The sequence below is a fragment of the Tursiops truncatus genome, chromosome X, assembly GCF_011762595.2.
Source record: "Tursiops truncatus isolate mTurTru1 chromosome X, mTurTru1.mat.Y, whole genome shotgun sequence".
Classification (NCBI taxonomy): Eukaryota; Metazoa; Chordata; class Mammalia; order Artiodactyla; family Delphinidae; genus Tursiops; species Tursiops truncatus.
The window spans coordinates 126,985,865-127,007,758 of NC_047055.1; the positions used below are offsets into that span (position 1 = coordinate 126,985,865).

Consider the following 21,894-nt stretch of genomic DNA (forward strand, 5'->3'; position numbering starts at 1 on the left):
AGGGGCAAGATGGGGTCGGGGATTAAGAGGTACAAACTACTATGTATAGAATAGATACAGCAACAAGGATATACTGTACAGCACAGGGAAATATACCCATTATTTTGTAATAACTTTGAGTGTAATCTATAAAGATATTGAATCACTATGTTGTAGATACTGAAAGTAATATAATATTGTAAATCAACTATACTTCAATAAAAAGAATAAAAAGAATGTCTAAGCAAATTCCATTTTCTTTTATGGAAGTGGTAGATCTCAGTACTGCTCATCACAGGTAACCCTTTGTGTATATGGGAGATAACTGTGTTAATCGCAGATGTACAACGAGACATATTTGCCCTAATTTTGGCAATAGAGGGCAAAGTCATGGTTTAATGAGTTTTCTACTGCTGTATAACAAATTATGACAAACTCAATGGCTTAGAACAATGCCCGCTTACTATTCTTACTTATTTATCTTTTTTTAGTGTTTTTAAAAAGATTTTTTATTGAAGTAGAGTTGATTTACAATGCTGTGTCAGTCTCTGCTGTACGGCAAAGTGACTCAGTTATACACAGAGACATTGTTTCTTTCATATTCTTTTCCATGATGGTTTGTCACAGGATATTGAATAGAGTTCCCTGTGCTCTACAGGAGGACCTCGTTGTTTATCCATCCTCTACATACTAGTTTGCATCTGCTAACCCCAAACTCCCATTTATCATTCTCTGTGGGTCAAAAGTCCCAAAGACTGGGTTTGGCTAAGTTGTGTCTTGGTACCTCACAAGGTCAGAATCAAGGTGTTGGCCAGGTAGGTAGGGTCTTTATCTGAAGGTTCTTGGCAAGAACCTGCTTCCTACTCATTCCTGTTCCCTACTTGTTGGCAGAATTCATTTCCTTGCTGTTGTAGGGCTGAGGTTTCCGTTGATCTCCTGGCTGTCAGCCGGGGTCTGCTCTCAGCTTCTAGAAGCCACCCTCATGTCTCGCCATGCAGCCCCACCATCTTCAAGTCCACAAGGGTGGACAGAATCCTTCTCACTCTTGGAATCTCTCCCGTCTACAATCAGCAGAGAAAAACACTCCACTTTCAAAGGACTCATGTGACAAGACTTGGCCAATCTGTATCATTTCCCTTTAGATTACCTCTAAGCAAAGTTATTACAACCTTCATTCCATCTGCACAAAGACTTGTGCCGTGTAGTATCATCATGGGAACAGAGATCACGGTGGTCTTAAATCTCCACCTCTCACACCTACTGTAGGAAGGCTTAGTGGGGACGGGTGACATCTCTCTGAAAGACCGAGGCCACCCTGAGAGCAGCCAAGGGTAATTGGATTTAAATGGCTTGAACTTGGGGGGCGGTGTTTCCAGGACCTCCAAGTCATGGTGGAGGCCAAGTCAAACGATGGATGGATGCCAAACCAGGGGGCATGATGAGGTAGCTTCTCCCGGGCTGTCCCTGGGATTTATATGGTGGCGATGAACAAGGACCAGTGCTTTGCCATCTGCAGTATCTCCTCCTTGCCCTACTCTAGGCTTCTGACCTCAGTCATTAGTCGCCACCCACTGTTCCGAAGATGTCCTGGGGCTGGTGGGACTCTACAGGCTTTCCTTCCTAGGGTTCAATCACAACTCCATCATTAGCTTGCATTAGAACTGTAAGATTTTTCATCTCAATTTACTACGGAAACTTAACTAAGTCTGAGCTGCAGAGAAAGGAGTAACAAGAATTCCTTCCACAAGTCTTTGGTGCTTTCAATTAAAAGTGATTTTATACAGACAAAAAAAAAAATCTATGGGCTGCTCAAAAAGTTGGAGAGAAACAGAAAGTGAGTCTATATTTAAGAATTTCTTGCCTTTGGAATGTTAGGTGTGGGGAGAAACCCCAACTCAAGTTCTTTCCAATTAAAAGAGCTTTGAAGAGCTGATCTTATCTCTGGCCTTATCTCACTCCCCAGGGCAGCGGGGAGGCTGCTGAGAGCCAAGTGTGAGCCCCTCCCCCATCCCAGCATCTAAAGGGGAAGGGGGGTCTCCTCTAAAAGCCATGGGCTTGAAGCAGAACAGGGCTGTTTTTGGGTAGCAACGCATGTGTTTTCTGGCAGCATGGGTTCTAACTAATGGCGAAAAAAAAGCCCAAAAGAAAACAAGAGGATAGCAGGATTATCTTTCCTTTTTAAAAAATTAATTTCTTTAAAAAAAATTAATTTCTTTTTAATTAAATAGAGTTGATTTACAGTATTGTGTTAGTTTCAGGTGTACAGCAAAGTGATTCAGTTATATATATCTGTATCTGTATATAGAAATATCTATATAGAGAAATAATTTTTTTCAGATTCTTTTCCCTTATAGGTTATTACAAAATATTGAGTCTAGTTCCCTGTGCTATCCAGTAGGTCCTAATGGGTTATCTATTTTATATAGACTAGTGTGTATCTGTTAATCCCAAATTCCTAATGTATTCCCCTGCTTCTCCTTCAGTAACCGTAAGTTTGTTTTCCATGTCTGTGAGTCCACTTCTGTTTCGTAAACATGTTCATTTGTGTCCTATTTTAGATTCCACCTATAAGTGATATCATCTATTTGTCATTCTCTTGCTGACTTACTTCACTTAGTATGACCGTCTCTAGAGATTATCAAAGTCCTCTTTCTTAAGTTACTTAAAGGCTAGGTAGCAAAAGTCTAGGAAAATAGATGTCAGATGCTGCACGTACATAACCCCACTGGGAGAAGAATAAAGAAACAGGACACGACTCAGGCTTCAGGAATCGCAATTAGTCACCCAGCCGTCTTTGAACGACGTGGCTGGTTTTCTGGTGTGTGGAGCTGGAAACCTAGCTTGAGGTTTCACCAGCATAAAGGAGAGACGAGAGACCCAGGCCTCCTGGCGACAGATCCACAGGCGCTGCAGAGCTCGGCCTGAAGGATGATGCAAAGGTTTTTTATCGCACATGTTGATAGAGCCGCTTTCAAGTTCAGCTAAAGAGAGAGGCCAGAAACAGGCTTTTCGGCAAAGAAGCCAAAGCTCCTTTGGGGTACGTAGGTTCCATCCAAATGCTTGATGTCTTCTTCAGAATAAATAAACTCCAAAGGACCTTTTTCTAAAGCCAAAAAAAAAAAAAAAAAAAAAAAAAGCCCTGCTGAGAGGCAGCATTTCACAACCCTGGTCTGCAATTTAAAATATAAAGTAATGCTAGCCATTAAGAAAAAAAAACAAACTGTGTATCGCCTGCCATCTGGAATGAGCGGAGTGAGTGTGTGTGTGTGTGTGTGTGTGTGTGTGCTCGCATGCATGTGTGTATGTGCGCGGAGGGAAACACACAAAAAATCAGGACTTTACCAGGAAGAAAAAAAGAAGCGTTGTGGAGGACGCATTGCGTTCTTTCCTTAAGGTTAATTGGTTAGATTCCCCCCTTAATCATCTAGTTTTCAGGGAACCCCTGGGTATTTTATGAGAACCCATGGGGATGTAAGTCTTCAGATATGGTCAGGCATGTGGGACACAGTTCAACGGGGGAAAATGTAGTGTTTATCAATTACACATCTGGTCTTGCCTTGGTGAAGGATTAAGATCCCCGTAACGGCACATTTTCTCTCTGAGTATTTTCCATAGATGCCCCCAGATTATTCCCTGAGAACGGAATGAAGGAGGGCCTTCTCAGTAGTCATGGAAATGCATGCATACAGGCAGGGCCCCTCAGGTTTTTTTCCCCCTTTATTTATTTTTTGATTGAAGTATAGTTGATTAACAAGGTTGTGGTAGTTTCAGGTGTACAGCAAAGTGATTCAGTTATACATATACATGTATCTATTCTTTTTCAAATTATTTTTCCATTTTAGGTTGAGCAGAGTTCCCCGTGCTACAGTAAGTAGGTCCTTGTTATTTATCCATTTTAACTATAGTAGTGTGTACATGTCAATCCCAAACTCCCTAACGATCCTTCCCCACCCCCTTCCCCCTTGGTAACTGTAGGTTTGTTTTCTACATCTGTGACTATTTCTGTCTTGTAAATAAGTTCATTTGTATCATTTTTGTTTAGATTCCACATCTAAGCGATATCATATGATACTTCTCTTTCTCTGTCAGACTTACTTCAGTCAGTATGTCAATCTCTAGGTCCATCCATGTTTTATATTCTTTCCTATTATAGGTTGTTAGAAGATACTGAATATAGTTCCCTGTGCTGTACAGGAGAGGGCCCCTCTATTTTAACTAGATGGACAGCAAAATATTCCAACCTGGAGGCAAACCCAGCTGGGAATCTCGGCATCCCAGCATCCCAGCCATTGTGGGTTTTCTCACTTCCTTCCTTTATCACACCCACCCTATAGCTTCTTCAGACTTTGCACATCAGCGGGACCACCGTCATCAACGGCCATGCCTCGCCAACAACAACAGCTGCCCATCATCGGTACCAAACCAGACACCGTGTGCACCAGGGTGAGCCGAACTGGTGCCTTTACAAGGAATGCAGTCTGCTCGATGCTAGAAATGGCGAAAGAAAAAACACAACAAAAAACAAACAAAAAAACAACATCTCCAGCGCTCCTCGGCACATAAATACTGTTCTTATGGAATCATGCATGCTTTTCCAGAAAGCCAGCGTGCCTACACTGATTCTCTCAAGGCTACTGTGGAAAAAATAAATCCAACCCGTGAGTCAGTCCTGTAGGGTCTGGACATCATGACTTTAGGATTTGAGGCAGAAACACACTCTGCTCAGCAAAGAGAATCTGTTTTCATCACGGCTATAGGGTGGATCAAGGGGGCTCAGAGGTTTGCTAAGCACTGAGTTCTTAGAGCTATTATTGTAGATTACTGGAGGATGAAATCAGGATGATAATGATAACAATAACAGTAATAATAAACCTTTGGACTTGAAAGGACCGGGCAAAGGAAGAGAAGACAGCAGATGTTTATTTGTGCTAAGCTGCAGTCTCCTAAACCCCTTAAGGATTTGGGGTAGGAGGAACGTTGCTTTGCCTGCAGAGGCTCTGGCTATCGTCAGGATGTGTTTGAAGCAGGGTTGGTGTATTTTGTATCAGCTGGTCTGTTAAACTTTGCAAAAGAAAACATCGGGGCAAAAAAAAAGATTTTAAAGATACAGTTTTTTAAACTAATTTTTATTGGAGTAGAGTAGGCTTACAACGTTCTGTGAGTTTCAGGTGTGCAGCAAAGTGAGTCCGTTATACATACACATAGATCCACTCTTTCTTAGATTCTTTTCCCATATAGGTCATTACAGAGCATTGAGTAGAGCTCCCTGTGCTATACGGTAGGTCCTTATTAGTTATCCATTTTATATATAGTAGTGTGCCTATGTCAGTCCCAATCTCCCAATGTATCCCTTCCCCCCTTTTCCCCTTGGTAGCCATAAGTTTATTTTCTACATCTGTAACTCTATTTCTGTTTTATAAATAAGTTCATTTATACCATTGTTTTAGATTCCACATATAAGCAATATCATATATTTGTCTTTCTCTGTCTGACTTACTGCATTCAGTATGACAATCTCTAGGTTCATCTATGTTGCTGCAAATGGCATTATTTTCTTCTTTTTTATGGCTGAGTATTATTCCATTGTATATACATGTACCACATCTTCTTTATCCATTCCTCTATCGATGGGCATTTAAGTTGCTTCCATGTCCTGGCTATTGTAAATAATGCTGCGGTGAACATTGGGGTCCATGCGTCTTTTTGAATTAGAGTTTTCTCTGGACATATGCCCAGGAGTGGGATTGCTGGGTCATGTGGTAATTCTCTTTCTAGTTTTCTAAGGAACCTCCGTACTGTTCTCCACAGTGGCTGCACCAACTTACATTCCCACCAACAGTGTAGGAGGGTTTCCTTTTCTCCACACCCTCTCCAGCGTTTGTTATTTGTAGACTTTTTAATGATGGCCATTCTAACTAGTGTGAGGTGATACCTCATTACAGTTTTGACATGAATTTATCTAATAATTAGTGATGTTGAGCGTCTTTTCATGTGCCTCTTGGCCATCTGTATATCTTCTTTGGAGACATATCTATTTAGGTCTTAGATACAGTTCTTAAAAGCCAAGCTGCATCTGAAGATTAAGGGAAGCCAGGGTGTCTCAAATGCATATGAGATTCTTCGTGAAGAAAAACGCTATCATAACAGGTGCAAACTGGCCAGTCAGAGAGGTGAATCCATGCCAGTTCTCCGTGTCTGGGTCTCTGTGTCCAGGTCCCCACACAGTCTGCTGCCCCAGCGATACTTAGCCACGGGTGTGCCCGGCGGGGACCCTCTCCGGGTCCAGCTGCGGTCTCTCACTTGGCCTTCTCTGTGGTCATGGCGGTTGGGATGACGGGACCGGCGTCCACAGCACCTCTGGCTAAAGGTCCAGACAGCCTTGGGGCAGAGGCGACCCCGCAGGCTGATAATTAGACCCAAAGTGAGAGACAGCCACGCATCCTGCCCAGGCTCCCCAGCCCCATGAGAGCTCAGAAGAGCCAGAAAGAGAACTGGCGCCCATCTTTATTTTGGTTTTTGTTTGTTTGTTTGTTTTGCGGTACGCGGGCCTCTCACCTCTGTGGCCTCTCCCGTTGCGGAGCACAGGCTCCGGACGCACAGGTTCAGCGGCCATGGCTCACGGGCCCAGCCGCTCCGCGGCATGTGGGATCCTCCCGGACCGGGGCACGAACCCGTGTCCCCTGCATCAGCAGGCGGACTCTCAACCACTGCGCCACCAGGGAAGCCCTGGCGCCCATCTTTAAAGACAATAAAAGAACTCAGCGTGGATGGCTCTATCTCTAAGAAAGCACGATGCTTCCTCCTGACGCACCTTTGGGGAAACCGGTCACCATTCTATCGTAAAGCACAGGCTTCCTGGCCAGATTGGTGCTTTGTGACCACCTGGAGGGGTGGGATAGGGAGGGTGGGAGGGAGGGAGATGCAAGAGGGAAGAGATATGGGAACATATGTATAACTGATTCGCTTTGTTATAAAGCAGAAACTAACACACCATTGTAAAGCAATTATACTCCAATAAAGATGTAAAAAAAATAAAAATAAAAATTAGAATCCTAAAAAATGAAAAAAAAAATAAATCGACACATGTAACACCTGCTTTCCATAATCTGTTGTCAAGGAAAATGCAAATAGCCCCTCGTCAACACACATTGAACAACGTCAGAGTAAAGAGCTTCGGAAGGGCACTCCAACACACAGCTTCGGTGACCGAGTTTGGCTTTCCCATCTGGGACCTTATCTCGCCCGGCATCCTTGTCACTGTTTAAAGAGAAAGTCTAAGGGATTCAGACGAATTCCTGGGCCCCTAACCCGATAACGAGGTTAAAGGAAGATGCTGGCTTCTGGTGGTACTTTGGAAAATTGACAGTAAAAACACTAAACTCATTAAAAAATAATCCCCTCTACTATGGGACTGTTGTTCCCATTCTTTCCATGTCAGCTCACCCTGTTTCTTCCCGAAAAAGACCTTGCTTTTCGAGTGAACTCTTGGAAAGCCAAGAGCGAAGGATTTCAGAATTGGTCTCTCGCAAGCGGCACTCTGAAGTGCATAAGCCTCTGCTGTGGGTTTTTTAACTTATCTGGTGCCCAAGTCTGACGCAGACGTCGGAAACATTCACCTTATCTTTATCTGCCCACATTACACATTTGGCCCCAACAAAGACCTCTGAGCTCCCAAGGCTTCCTCTGCTGAGTTGCTTTGAAGACAAACACCGGCTCATAGCTCTTCATTTCTGATATTTCACTGAACACACATGCTTAATATGAAAAGATGTTTATTATAAGTATAATCATTTTATTTTTTTTAATTTATTTATTTATTTTTGGCTGCGTTGGGTCTTCGTTGCCGCACGTGGGCTTTCTCTAGTTGCGACGAGCGGGGGCTACTCTTTGTTGCGGTGCGTGGGTTCTCACTGCGGTGGCTTCTCTTGTTGTGGAGCACAGGCGCTAGGCGCGCGGGCTCAGTAGTTGTGCCTCGTGGGCTCAGCAGTTGTGGCGCACGGGCTTAGTTGCTCCGCGGCATGTGGGATCTTCCCGGACCAGGGCTCGAACCCGTGTCCCCTGCACTGGCAGGCGGATTCTTAACCACTGCGCCACCAGGGAAGTCCCTATAAGTATAATCATTTTAAAAGAGCATTGTGAGGGTATGTTCTGTCAACCGCTGCACATCCTGGGTCATGTCCTTAAGCCTGGGGTAGCACGGTGGAAATCAAATACAGTACAGCAAGATGGAAAAGAATTATTGCAGAAACGTATTCTTGGTTTTGTGATGAATGGGCGGTTTAGCATAATCTAGAGATGATGTCTTAATGGGATATGAAGTGAGAATAATGAACTCCATCCAAAGATTCTGTCCCAGAAAGTGGTGAAGTGACCTAAATTGTTAAGTATTAGGACATTTCCAAATCATTTCCTTTTATTCTTCACCTCTGCTATGGTTCAACCCAGTTAGAGAATCCTCTACTTATTTAGCACAGGAATTTGAAAAGGAGGGTTAAAAATCCATGCTGTAGGCATCCTTCACCCTACACACGATAATGCAAAGCCCTGATGTCTTTGGTGTGTAGTGAGCGTGTTTCTGCTTGCAAAAATGCAGATATTCATTTTAAAGGCTCTGGACACCTAAGAACATCTTCCAGATGGGCAATAAAATCCTGGTTACACCAAGTTTCCTGGTACAAGTTCAGTGGCTTGTTTTTCCCAAACCTGATTCACAGGAGACCTCAGATCCCCAAGCTCTCCCTCCGTTCTCCCCAACTGCAAGAGAGAGTCACCCCCGACAACTGCTCTGACTCCCCCCTCGGGGCTCTCTGTTTCCTGTTTCAAATGAAGGAAAAGCCCTCCCAGATTTCTTTAAAGACCAGTCTCATGTGGTTTAAGCCTCCATCCCAGCAACAGTCCCTCGTGCTCCAAGGGAAATTCCAAACGCAGGTCTCTCTGCCAGGAGAAGATTTTACAATCCACCCCTGCAAAGCAGCATCTCACTTTAATGATGACATGGTGATGTTATCCACAAACACAGCAGGAACTCCGTGAGACGGGGTATAAATTCCATTTTCAGAGCATCCTGGAGGATCAGGGCTTTGGGGAAGTGAACCATCCTGGCCCCCCTGCTTGGTACATAGAATAAGGGTCGCCAACATTGAACATGACAAGTGGACGATAAATCCACACTAAAACAAAAGGTAAAACCAACATTTAGGTGACTCCTAAGTACAAGAGAGTTTGACAGTCTGGTTCAGAGCAAAGTTCTCCTCCCTGCTAAATTATATTTGTGAAAATGAACTCATGTTTTGGGTGTAGAGATGACATACACCATTTATATCTGCTTATCTTGGCTTCGGTATTTGATATGCAAGAAGAAACTTGCTACAAACAGGAATGCTCAGTGTGACTGTACTTGGTAGAGTGAACAAGGGCAGGACAGGTCTTTTGCGAGGTAACTAAGTATCAAGGCGGTCCTCAGAGTGAAGTCTTAATCTGATAGGACTCGTGTTCTTGTAGGAGGAAGAGAGCGTGTTCTCTCCCTCTCTCTCTCTGTCTCTCTCTCTCTGTCTATCTCTCTGCATGTACCGAGAGGCACGACCACGTGAAGATACAGGGAGAAGCCACCATCTGCAAGCCAGGAAGAGACCTCTCCCTAGAAACCAGCCCTGCTGACACCTTGATCTCAGACGTCCAGCCTCCAAACTGGGAGACAATAAATGTCTCTTGAATAAGCCAGCCCGTCTGGGCTCCCCTGATGCGGCAGCCTGAGCCGTGTCATGTGTGAGTCTATAAGCCTCTGATGCTCGAGCTGTCCTCTCCGTTCTCATCGTCCTCTCCTCCAGGACAGCTAGTCAACAGTCAGTAAACACTCTTCCGAGTTTTCTGGGCAATGGCTACCAAGACAGGTTGAGGGAGCTGCTGAGAATTTTTTAAATCTTGCAGTTACGTGGCATATTACCCTGCACCCTGCACAGTCGCTCAGATGTGGACTGAAGACTGCTCCTTTAACCAGTCCCATTTCCTCCGAAGGGTGTTTCTCTCTTTAGACATATTCTAGTAGCCTTTTGCCAAGACTTTCATCATTTTCCGTTTCTCCCTGGAATCCCCCCAACCTCTCCAGGTCTCAGTTGGCTCTGACCCGCCTGTCAGCTGAACGTCTACGAGCCGGCCCTTCTTGGAATGGAGATCTGAGGACACCGGAGATATTCTGAAGTTGGTGAGAGCTCTGAGAACGTGTCTCGTGTGCGTACGTGGCTTGGTCTTGCTGTAGGACGAGGCTTATGCTTCAGTAGCAGGAGTGTGCTGACCCGAAGAGGTTTAAGCCCTGCAGACTCACTCAGTTTGTATCTGGTTCTCCACGATATTTTGAACACTTAGGAACTGAGTTTAGGTTACACGTTCTTGGCATTGCAGTCAACCCGATGGACTCCGATACCAGGTTTTCCCTTCTTCTATGAATTTATATTGTTGTTTTGTTGTTGCTTTGTCTCTCATACCTTTTATTGGGTAGATTGTGTCCCTGAAAAAGCTAGGTTGAAGTCTGAAGCCCCATATGTATGAATGTGACCTTATTTGGAAACAGGGCCTTTACAGATACAAATAAGCCAAGATGAGGTCATCAGGGTGGGACTTGACCTTCTAAGAGGAAGGAAATGCCATGTGATGACTCAGGCACACGGGGAGAAGATTGGAGACATGCAGCTACAAGGCCAGGAGCGCCAAGCATGGCCGGCCGCCCCCAGAAGCTGGGAGGGACAAGGAGGGATCCTCCCCTACGGGTTTCAGAGGGAGTGTGGCCCTGCCAACACCTTCGTTTTGCACTTCCAGCCCCCAGATGGCACATTTCTGTAGAGCTAGGCCACTCAGTCCGCGGTACTTTGTTCCAGCAGCCCTAGGAACCTCGTCACGGTGCTCAACTCAGTTTCATCCAATCACATCCCAGTATTTATTGAAAATACCTTCCACGCCCCCCGTTTTCCTCAGTGTGGCTGGTGAACATTAAACAGCAACTCTCCCTTGGACTGGAGGAAACGAGTGTTTCATTGATCTTAGACAAGATTAAGATACAACCTGTCCCGGGTTTATCGGGAGCCAGTTTGTGATAACTGCTCCTAGCCCCGGGGCAAGGGGTGTACAGTGGTATATAAAAAAATCTTAAAAAAAAAAATTGATGGACGAAAACTTTATAAAGTATCTCACTTTACATGGAAAAAGGACTAAGTTGACAGGTAATAATGAACCCTAACAATAGGACATTATGCAAGGTTGAAGGACACAGGTGTGAGTTATTACACTTTCTTGAACACTTCCTAATAGCATCTAATGTTTTTCTTATGCTTAGTTTCACAGGCTGATGTCAGGCAATCAATTAACCTAAAAGTACCTAGACTCAAATTTGGGAGAGTTAGAAAACACAATTCAGAGCCCCAAAGAATTAAAATCTAACAAGATATTTTTTAAAAACACTGATTGCATCTTTGTGGTCTATTTCTAACAGATACCAGTATGGTCACAGATGAAATGTGAAACGGAGATTTCAATATATGTCTACTAAAATTACGTAGAGTAGGTTGACATTTTACTGACAACAGCAGAATTTAATTTTTCTTCCATTAACTTTTATACCTGCAACTATCCAAATAATTGCATCATTTAATCTCTAACATTGAGACTGTCGAATAAAAATTATATATATATATATATATATATATATATATATATATATATATATATTCACAACCTAAAAGTTGAGAGTCATGTTTTATTCGGCGAAAATTTTTAGGACTTCAAGCCCGGGAGGCATCATCTCAAGTAACCCTGAGAGAACTGGTCCGAGGAGGTGAAGGCGTAGCTATGTTATATCGAAGTTTTGCAACAAAGGGCAGGTAGTGGGAACAAAAGATCACTATTAATGGAAGGAAACCGGATATCTCATGTTAAGGAGTTTAGGGCTTTTCTATGTATGAGAAGATGCAAGAGAGTCTGGGCTCACTGAAAGCATTCCTTTGATACGCACCTCAGCTCTCTGGGGCCAGGGTCCTGCGTTTTCACATCCTGAGTTTCCTCAGGGCTCACCGTGGAGAGCGGCTGCAGCCTGATGGCTGCTAGATGGCAGGAATTCTTTCTTTTCCTTCCTGGGTTCCCTCAGGGCTCAGCGGCTCACCATATGCTGTGGCTAAAATTGCTGATGACTGACATTCTTTGTTTACTGATATGACCGGCCATATTCCATTTCTCAAGACACAAATGAAAATGGAATTACATGGAGGGTTTCTGACCATGTGAAACACTGTTGCTGTATTACTATGTCTGACCAGCCTATTCCTACACCTCAACAGGGATTTTCATAAGTAGAAAATTCTTTTCTTTCAATTTTTGAAAAGACAAGTTCTCCCCCGTTTTCATCCAAAGATAATAAATTGTAGGGCTTCTCCTTGCCTCTACACGATGAGACCAAAGAGAAGTCACTCTGTAAGGTCCAAGGGCATTATGAAGAAAGCAGTGCTTCACAAAAAGGGAATTTGGAAGGAGTGTCTTCCTCTCTGCACCCAAAGCTGACCTCAGAGCTGGGCTGGCTTCCCACACTTCGGTTCTGACAAAAGATAGGGGCTACCAGTGAAACTAAACAGATCACAAGTTCTACCAACTGTGAAAGCTGACTGGGGGAACGACCACAGCCTTATTGCCTGTACCTGTGGACCACACTTATTCAGACCAATAGGAATTGGAATTTCCATGATACTGGACGCACGCCAGTTTGAAATTAGCCGAGGCAAGTGTTCGCACAGCTGTCCTGGCTAATTTTAACAAATTACGCAAGAAAGGAAATTGAACTAGGCCAAAGGATTTCTGAAGAAAGAAGCAAAAAAAAAATCGTTGATACTTGAGTCTTCACAATCAGCTGCACGTCCCAGAAAAAGCTGGGGTATCCTGGTACTCACAGCTCTGGAGTAAAAATGATTGTTTTTTCAGGGTACAGGTCCTATATCAATTTAGGAAACTCTTATTGAGTATTTGATGCCAACTTTCGTCCAATCTCCCCTTATTTATTGCTAGTAGACACCAGTTTTGGGGGGGTATCCATTTCTCCTTCCTGAGGTCATATAGTCCAAGGGAGGATTTTGGTGAAATGCTGATTGTATCAAGGTAACCATGGGTGGTTCCATCTTCCACATCATGTATGAGTTAAGTGTAGGCATATAACACAACTTTACGTAAAAACAGGAGATCAGGTCTTCCAGGGAGCTATTAGATAAAGTTCCCTCTCCCCGGGACAGGGACACAGGATAAGAGGGGTCCCTTTCTGCCACCTGTGGACATCCCCAGGGATGTCCAGTCTACATCTCAACACCATGAGAGGAGCTAGCCTGTAGACAAAGCCAAGACGAGGAAGACGGCCAAACCCAATGATTCCGTGCCTAGAGCTCCTCATTGTGTGCGAGCGTGCATTTCCTCATTGTGTGACCCTGTGGGGATGATTATTTTCTGTTAGTTTCCGCTAAAACTGATGAAAAGAGTCCAACTCTTCATAGGCACAATACTCGTTTGTGTAGACCCGCTGGCTCGGGACGGGATAGGAGGTGACAAGGAGGAAGGAAAGGTAGATTTGGGATGGTGATGGCCCCAGTGCCAAAGGCCACTGCTCTTGCCACCCCAGGCAGAAACACCCACCTGTAAGGATGGTGTCCCCACCTTACCTGCTTTGGAAAAAGATGCCCTAAATTAACGAGGTGCTTTCTCTTCCAAGATTTGCCTTATCCTCAAAGATCTCGCTCAACTTGCATCTCTTCCTTGGGGTTTTCTTCGTGCCAACATATGTGACTGTTCTCCTTTCTGGATCTCTCATTTCTAACGTCTGAATGTTTTCATGTCCGGTTCAAGTCATTTGCAAGAACCTTGAATGGGTGGTTGACATCTACCTACATCTATTGGCTCCCTAACCTACAGAATTCCAAAATGAGTGGTTGCTTAACTCGCTATGTAAAACCAGAAATCAGCAAACGTTCTGAGGTCAATATTTTCAGTTCTGTGGGTCGTGTGGTTTCATCTATTTCATCATAGCAAGAAGCAGCCACAGGTGATTCATAAATGAATGAGCACAGCTGTTTGCCAATAAAACGCTCTGTCAACAAATATCACCCTTCCTTTGAATTTTTAAAGGTACTTTAACATTTAGAAACCGTTAGCTCATGGGCGAGTCTGATCCGCACGTTGTCGATGGCGGCAATACACCCATAAAGATTTAAACATTTAGGAAATCACGCAAAACTTCAGGCGACTAAGGAAATCCGCTGAGCTTCGGTTTTCTCTCAAATCACGCTATCATTTTGGAAGAGGTATTTTGTTATTCTCATTTCCTCAGGTAGTAATAAAAGGCAATCATATTTGTGGGTGGATTGATTCCAAAGTAATGTTAGCTTTTCAGGTGCGCTGTAAAAAAATTAAAATTCCCCTTCAAATCTATTCGTGGAAAATTCCTCGATCCATTTTGCGTCAAAACACTGCGTCAATGATTTAAAACGGCACGTACGGATGCCAACATGTAACTCCTTTTCTCCTCAGGTTAAAAAATAAACAGTTTTATAGAAATGCTAGCTCAGCGTCTATGAACTTGCATATTCCTGAGGAACCACTGTGTTTGGTGAGACTGGAGGAATTACAGGAACTGTAATAAATTCATCATTTAGTCGTACAGCTGTGAACAGTCCCAAGGGCACGCTTTCAGGCATAATATACTTTTATAAGTTTAAAATCTCACAAGAGGGCTTTGTTGCAGGGGAAACGCAGAAGCCAGTACAAATATAAAAGATACACGCTCTCTTGGAAATGTGTCCATCACCACCGTGAAAGCAAAAAGTCGCCCATGATTTTTTTTTGATCTCGTCCAATGTTTTTTGAGTTCATAGACATGGTCAAATCCTAACCGTTTTCAAATCTTCAAGATTGTTTCAATTCAGGGGCTCGGGATCTGCATGGCTTCACCCATCCAATGGGTTCCTTTAGGGCAAAATTGCCTGCAGCCTCAGGGAATCCACGTTTTAGGTAAAACAGATTATGTTTATAGAGCATAAAAGTCCTGGAAGTCAACACTTGTTCTTTTCAAAGATTTTAAGTCAGCTATAACCAGAGCATGTCACGCCACCACACACTTGTGAAATATTTGCCTAGGTCCATAAAAACGGTCGTACTGGAGTGGATGCATGCGTCTTTCTCTGCTCTGCGAATTAGAGAATGTTTTACGTTGCCAAGCGTCGGCTTGACCGGCCACATGACATGTGGGTTTAGGTATTCCTGGGAGAACCCATGTCTTGACATCCCAGACTGTGCTTTCAACCCATGTGACCACATGCTGCCGCCCTGCTCACGGCCTCACCCACCAAAACCCTGCGTCTGCAAAAGTCCTCTAGATTTTTGTCCGTTATTTTTCTTGGAAAACCAGAACCCCAGCCATACCTTATAACTCATTTCCAATTTCACCAAATGCAAAACGAAGTCATACAGAGAGAAGACAGGTCTAAAGACAGTCTCCAAAATGGATTGGTTTCGGTACAAGTGCTTCTTTGTTCCTAAACTTCCCAACCGTTCAGAATCACTTGCACCAGAAGATGGGACGGGTCATAGCAGTGTATCACCTGTCTTGTGAAAAGTCACAGCCAGGTTGGGATTCAAGTTTCTTTGGAAGTAAATTGGATCAATGACAAAAAAAAAAAAAAAAAAAAAAAACACACAACTGGGGCTTCCCTGGTGGCGCAGTGGTTGAGAATCTGCCTGCCAGTGCAGGGGACACAGGTTCGAGCCCTGGTCTGGGAAGATCCCACATGCCGCGGAGTGTCTGGGCCCGTGAGCCACAACTACTGAGCCTGCGCGTCTGGAGCCTGTGCTCCGCAACAAGAGAGGCCGCGATAGTGAGAGGCCCGCGCACCACGATGAAGAGTGGCCCCCGCTTGCCGCAACTAGAGAAAGCCCTCGCACAGAAACGAAGAGGCATACACAGCCAAAAATAAATAAATAAATAAATAATAGATAATTTAAAAAAGTACACAACTGCCTATGGGGTGCTACAAGCGTGAGCAATTCAGATGTGCCTTACGATTAACCGAGGTCAGTGTGATGGGGTGTTTGTGCCCTTCCTAAATCCCCCCATGAAAAATTACAGGCATATCTCATTTTATTGCGTTCACAGATACTGCACTTCTATTTTTTTTTTTTTACAATTTGAGGTTTTGTGCCTATGCTGCATTGGGAAAGTCGATCAGTGCCATTTTTCCAAAACCATTTGTTTCTGGGTCACATTTTGGTAATTCTTCCAGTATTCCAAACTTTTCCACTCTGATTGTGTTAGTTATAATCTTCTGTGATCAGTGAGCTTTTTTTTTTTTTTTTTTTTTTTTTTTTTTGCGGTAGGCGGGCCTCTCACTGTTGTGGCCTCTCCCGCTGCGGAGCACAGGCTCCGGACGCGCAGGCTCAGCGGCCATGGCTCACGGGCCCAGCCGCTCCGCGGCATGTGGGATCCTTCCGGACCGGGGCACTAACCCATGTCCCCTGCATCGGCAGGCGGACTCTCAACCACTGCGCCACCAGGGAAGCCCGATCAGTGAGCTTTGAAGTTAGTACTACAACTTACTGAAGGCTTGGAGGATGGTTAGCGTTTTTTCGCCATAAAATACTTTGTAATGAAGGTACGTTGCTTTATTCAATGTCACGATACCGCACACCTAATTAGACTACAATCTAGCGGGCCGAGAACCAACACCATTCGTGGGACTTGCTTTATTGCGATAGTTACTTGGTTGCAGTGAACCTACAATATCTCCGAGGTCAGCTTGTAAATGAGAGCCTCCCAGACTTGCTTCATCTGGATATAAATACAAACAGATGTGTGGCTACAAGTCCGCAAAGAGGATAAATCGCCAGGAAGATAGGAAAGCCGCCAAAGGTCCCGTCCACGTCAAGGCTTCTGGTGGACATTTTAAATTCCAATCATGGGACAACGTCATTATTAGAATCTCAGTAGATGGCTGCAAACCACACAAAAATAAGAAGGGGTCTGTCTTGCTAATCTCTCTCTTTCTCTCTTTCACACACACACACGTATTTGTGAAGAAAAAGAGAAAAGTATGATCAAAAACCCAGGCTCCAAAAAGGGAACCTTCCTACACTGTTGGGAATGTAAGTTGGTGCAGCCACTATGGAGAACAGTATGGAGGTTCCTTAAAAAACTAAAAATAGAACTACCATAGGACCCAGCCAGCCCACTCCTGGGCATATACCCAGAGAAAACTATAATTTGAAAAGAGTCATGCACCCCAATGTTCATTGCAGCACTATTTACAATAGCCAAGACATGGAAGCCACCTAAATGCCCATGGACAGAGGAATGGATGAAGAAGATGTGGTGCATATACACAATAGAATATTACTGAACCATAAAAAAGCATGAAATAATGCCATTCACAGCAACATGGATGGACCTAGAGATGATCATACTAAGTGAAGTAAGTCAGACAGAGAAAGACAAATACCATATGATATCACTCGTATGTGGAATCTAAAACACGACACAAATGAACTTACTTACAAAACAGAAACAGACTCACAGACATAGAAGATAAAATTATGGTTACCAAAGGGGAAAGGGGAAGCTGGGGACGGATAAACTGGAAGATACACACTACTAAATGTGAAATAGATAATTTATAAGAACCTGCTGTAGAGCACAGGGAACTCTACTCAGTACTCCGTAATGACCTACATGGGAAAAGAACCAAACAATAATAATAGAGTGGATTCACTTTGCTGTACACCTGAAACTAACACAACATTGTAAATCAACTCTACTCCAATAAAAATTAAAAAAACACAAAAAACCCAGGCTCCAAAGAAACCTCCAGGCACTGCATTTCATTAGATCCAGTCAAGACAGGGTCAGTGCAAGACTTAGCCAAGGTCAGACTTAGAAGGAACGGTTCCCACAGACCACCAGTTGCAACCTTTGGGGGTCCCCAAGACCACGCTTGAGTTTGATCATTCACTAGAGGGACCCCAGAACTCACGGCAAGCTGTTATACACTTAGGGCTCTCGTGTATTCCGTGCAAGGGACACGCAGTGGAGTCAGCCACAGGAAGAGGTGCACAGCTCAGGGTCCGGGGGAAGGGGTGCCCCGCGCAGGGTCCAGGAAAGCACCCAGCGCAGAGCCCCTGTGGTCCTCTCCCTGTGGAGCACACACTCCTCCTGGTAACCCCTGGTGATCATACCTCTGCAGGAAGCATCGCCAACCAGGAAAGCTCACCCCACCCTCAGTGTTCAGACTTTATCGAGGGCTCCATGGTCAATGGCCTGCATGATGGACCTCAGCCTTCAGCCGCTATGGAGGTCGGAGCTGAAACTTTGGGCAAGACCCAAAGCTCCCACCCTACATCACAGCATCACTGCCAGTTTGACCAGCCCTCACCCCCAAACTCCCTGGTAGCACCTGACCCCCGCCCACCCCATGTCACATTTTAGACCCTAAATCCAGTGATCCAAGGTCCCCAGGCAAAGAAAAAGACACTCTTATCAGGCAGGACACTCCCAGGACTTCGAGGTCATCTCCGGAGCTGAGGTCAGAAGTCAGGCCTCTGTTTAAACAAGGTCAGTTTCTTTACTTACATACCAGGGCTGGCTGCAAATGTTACCTTGTCTGCTTTGTGGGAAGACGTATGGTCTCGGAGCAGAGGGTGTGTGTGTGTGTGTAATTAAAATATTATGTACTTGACTACTGAATTTCGTTTTTTATGTCCCCCCGAAATTCTTTGCCCAGGTAATAGCTTTTCTTACCTCATCTTAGCCCCGTCCTGGGCACCACTGATGGTTAAAAATTCATATAGATGTGTGTGTGTGTGTGTGTGTGTGTGTGTGTGTGTGTGTGTATATATATATATATATACACACACACACACACACACACGTATACACATAATATATACACACATATGTTTATACATATATACATATGTGTATATATAGTTGGTTACAATGACATCTATTTTTGTACGTACATATTATATTTTATACATATAGAATTATGTATTTACTTACGTATGGCTGGTTAAAATATACAATATATTTTATACATATGAAAGACTATATACATATGTTTGTATAATATGCATATGTATGTATATATGACTGGTTAACATTATATCTGTATATACATATATTATAGTTAATACGTATAAAATATATGTATATATAATATATTCATAAGTGTATACTATATAGCTGGTTAAAAATTGTATACACGTACACCCAGGGGCACACACAGTATAGCTGGATACAATTAACCAGTTGTGGTTAATGTAATACACACGTATACATTTAAAATTTATATATTGATATAAATGTATGTATAAAATATAATATGTATACGTAATTTTTTTGGTGATTAAAATCAGTGTATTGATGGCTAACAAACACAAGGAAAAGCTGATATAAAGCTTGAGGAGACCCACAGCTGCCTGTCGACAATCACTCCGCTCCCAGCCATGTTTTCTCTGAAGCATCGTGTCTCTCACTCTCCCCCAACTTTGTTCTGGCCCAGTAATTCTATCCTGTTGCACCATTGCTCATCCTTTATCCACCTGTTTTTGATTACCAACTGTTCTTTATTTTAAATGTAGTTACTGGGTAATTAAATAGAAATTAACTACACTGAGAGACAGGGTTCCCAATGATTGGATTATTGCTTCTTCCTGTGGCAAATATTCATTCTTCTTTAGGCAGTTCTGACAGCAGAAATCCCAAAGGCAAAGTCCGACACCCTTTGCCAAGGCCCCTTAGGACAACTACCTGCTATACCCAGAGTTTCGGGAAGTAGGGATGGGATGCTCTCTTCACCCATTAGGACCTAAGCAAGCTGGGCTGTAACCAGAGCTGTTTCCTGTTGTGATTCGGTTAAACCAGTTCCGATTTAAGACTCTCCTACCAGAAGGTCAGGTTTATTTCACTGAAGACAGGGGAAAATCTGATTTTCTTCATTTTTGGAGACAGCTGGAATGCATCTTCCTTTCCACCCAAACACTGAACACTGTTTGGTGGAGTGAGGCAGAGGCTGGCTCCCTTCCTGGGTTGGGTGGAGCATGTGGACTAAATCAGTCAGATGCAGGGAACAGCTGAGCTGAAGGCTTCCTACTTTCAGGTCAGATCCATTGTGCTAATCACCTAGATAATCTGATATGGATATCATTTATTCTAAAATAAGAACCAGAAACACATCGGTGACAGAATTCAATAGTCCAAGCCTTTTTCAATCTTTTTTTTTAACATCTTTATTGGGGTATAATTGCTTTACAATGGTGTGTTAGTTTCTGCTTTATAACAAAGTGAATCAGTTATACATATGTTCCCATATCTCTAAAAATATATGTATTCATACATAAATGTATTGTAACCAGCTATAGATAACTCTGTGTGTGTGTGTGTGTGTGTGTGTGTGTGTGTGTATAGATAGATAGATAGATATAATTTTTTAACCAGCTTGGTGTCCAGGGCAGGGCTAGGGTGAGGTGAGAGAAGCAGTCACCTTGGCAAAATTTTCAGGGGGCAGCAAAAAATTCAGTAGTCAAGACACGTAATATTTTAATGCAGTATTATAATAAATCAGATGAACACAAAAACAATCCGTGATGAACAAAACATCAGCATTTTAAGCAAAGACCGTTTCCTTCTCTAAAAGAGACTATTTTTATGTTCACCCTGAAGGCCCACTAAATACCCCCAGATGCCTGGAAAATGACATACCTTCCCCTGTACTGCCTCAGGATCATTACTGGGGGGAAAACAACACCATCTGGCGCAAGAAAACCATAATTGGAATAGCATGCTGAGCGCTTAATTGGGCTTCAATTTGGCCCAACTGCGTGGAAACCAGGGCCCCTGGCATTGAAATGACCACATGAATTGCCCTTTTCGACGGCTGTTCATGGGCTGGACCTACACTGACAAGGTCGCCTGGGATTGACTTTTGGTGGAAAGCCATTTCCCAGTGTGTAATCCATGAGCTCTGGCTGGGTCCCACCAACCCAGGAAGGAAGGCTGATTTCTGAGCAAAATTTGGAGAGAGAGGATTGGTTGGAAAGAAGTGACAGAGTTCTAGGACCCTTTAGCTCGGAATGGATCTTTTTTTTTTTTAATTTATTTTGTTGAAGTATAGTTGATTTACAATGTGTTAGTTTCCGGTGTACAGCAAAGTGCTTCAGTTATACATATATATACATTCTTTTTCCTATTCTTTTCCAGGAGTTTGGGATTAGCAGATGCAAACTATTATATGCCGGAACACAGGTTCATCAGGAAACTTGGAAATAAGACCTTTCTCCAGTACCTTCTTGAACAAATCCAGAGAAACAGCAAACAACTGTTCTGTTCCCTGGGAAGCGTCCAGGAGCGCCACTGGAGGTAAAAACCATGGAAAACGTGGAACCAAGAAGATTGCATATCTGAGTCCTCGAAATTTAAGAGCACGGAGAAGACTGGCCGGTCTCCCAAGCATGATGTTGAAACGTTGCCGTCGGAGTTCTGAACCCTGAAACGTCAGACACACCAACGCCAGGCATACTTCTGTCGTTTGCTTATAACCGTGCTGTGTGTCAGCTGAGATTTACTTGGGAGCATGGGATGCCCTCCAGCACAAGCTGTCACAGACATGCCACGCGGGCATGAGAAGGAAGAAAGACCACCATAGTGAGATGCCTGCAGGGTCCCCAGAAAGGACACCACATAAGACCCCGCACTCGGAGTCGGCATCCCACCCCCATCCCTGACCACGTTCAGGGGAACCAGGAAAGGAGGAAATGTAGTCGAGGAAGCCACCCCAGGCGGAAGATGGAGGGTCTTGTTGGCAGGGGACCTACACTGGAGGACCACCCCATCTTTCCCATGGCCACATGGGG

At 43.8% G+C, this 21,894-nt stretch overlaps 1 long non-coding RNA gene across 1 annotated transcript; it reads left to right on the top strand.

Moving 5' to 3' along the window:
• The first annotated feature begins 39 nt into the window (after positions 1 to 39).
• On the top strand, positions 40 to 4,518 carry LOC117310164 (uncharacterized). Its single transcript, XR_012329260.1, has 2 exons — positions 40 to 3,016; positions 3,822 to 4,518. It is a non-coding gene; the product is annotated as an uncharacterized lncRNA (long non-coding RNA).
• Positions 4,519 to 21,894: the final 17,376 nt, after the last annotated feature.